Source organism: Pseudophryne corroboree, chromosome 4 (genome assembly GCF_028390025.1).
Source record: "Pseudophryne corroboree isolate aPseCor3 chromosome 4, aPseCor3.hap2, whole genome shotgun sequence".
NCBI lineage: Eukaryota > Metazoa > Chordata > Amphibia > Anura > Myobatrachidae > Pseudophryne > Pseudophryne corroboree.
Genome location: NC_086447.1, coordinates 379,592,782 through 379,594,310, shown reverse-complemented (window position 1 = coordinate 379,594,310; position 1,529 = coordinate 379,592,782). Strand labels below are relative to the sequence as shown.

The following is a 1,529-nucleotide window of genomic DNA, read 5'->3' as shown; positions in this document are numbered from 1 at the left end:
TGTAGCACATCCCAGCGGATACACACACTACTATATGTAGCACATCCCAACGGATACACACACTACGATATGTAGCACATACCAACGGATACACACACTACTACTCCCCTTAGAATGTAAGCTCTCACGAATAGGGCCCTCTTCCCTCATGTGCTTATACTTTTCTTACTTTAATAATCCTCAACTGCCCAGATCCTGCAGTTTTTGGCCACCTGGAACTTATCTCTATGTTTACTGGTGTAGTTATGCTTAGTTGCCCTGTACTTGTCCTATATTGTCTTCAACTGTAAGTCACTGTTTTCCTGTTTTGATTATGTGCATATGTACTCTGTAATTGGGCGCTGCGGAACCCTTGTGGCGCCATATAAATAAAGGATAATAATAATAATAATAAATACTATATGTAGCACATCCCATCGGACACACACACTATGTAGCACATCACTGCGGACACACACTATGTAGTACATCACTGTGGACACACACACTATGTAGCACATCACTGTGGACACACACACTATGTAGCACATCACTGCAGAGACACACATTATGTAGCACATCACTGCGGACACATACACTATGTAGCACATCCCAGCGGCTACAAAAATTATGTTGCACATCCCTGAGGACACACACACTATATAGCATATCCCAGCTGTTACACAGTCCTGGATCAGCCTCTAAAACAACTACAAAAGGTAACAAACATAGACAGCACATCCCAAGTAAATAAACAGATGCCATATATAATTAGAAGAGATAGATATACGATGGATGGGTGGACAGACAGACAGACTGACTTCCCATGGATCTTTCTGATCTTTAGAACTAGTATTAAAAGTAAATGCTGGAATACAGGAGACACTGCATACATGGAGACACGTCACTGAGCTCCGTATATATATAATCAGCCTCCTGCAGAGCAGTCACTCACCATGCTGAGCACTATCCTTCCACCAGCGACTGCCGCCCCACTCACACTCACTTTTCTTCCGCTGGCAGCAACAATCGCCCAACAACTTATCTTCCCCTCATTCCTCCTCTTGAGGATTTTCTTCCTTTTTTTTTTCAAACTGGGATGAACAGAGCCGGAGCGGTCTGCAAGCTGCGGTTGATTGGCTGATAGTCCGCAGCCTAGGATGCCGATTGCCTGCTATACAAATCAGTCTGCTGGAAACTGACCCTCCCCTTCTCTCCCCCCACAGTCACACTGTACTGCACATTATCCCAGCACAGCAGCAGCATTCCTCTGCCGTCACATGACCGATGGCTTCTTCCCCAGCAGCTGTCTCCGTCCCTAGTCCCAGCAGCGGAGCACCCTCGGGAGGGACAGGGCGAGGAGAGTGAGATTACGCAGCAGTCCTGGTTACTTATTGTTTTACCCCTTATAATAGTCATCTTGCATTGGGATTATTATTTATTGACAAAAATCAGAATGCTTTAAACGAGCTCTCAAAATCAACTTCTTTATTAACCGTTTAGTTCTCTTTTAAAAGTTATCATCGGATATTGTGATGGGGATTGTTATT

At 44.4% G+C, this 1,529-nt stretch overlaps 1 protein-coding gene across 4 annotated transcripts in view; it reads right to left on the bottom strand.

Annotated features, from left to right (window-relative positions):
- ARHGEF10 (Rho guanine nucleotide exchange factor 10) overlaps positions 1-1,146 on the bottom strand; it is a 318,961-nt gene extending 317,815 nt beyond the window's left edge. For 3 of the 4 annotated variants that reach the window (XM_063916670.1, XM_063916669.1, XM_063916673.1), the window contains exon 1: positions 935-1,146. The gene's annotated coding sequence lies outside the window, so the exon portion shown is untranslated. The remainder of the gene's footprint in view (positions 1-934) is intronic. The other variant, XM_063916671.1, reaches the window with a different exon arrangement.
- Positions 1,147-1,529: the final 383 nt, after the last annotated feature.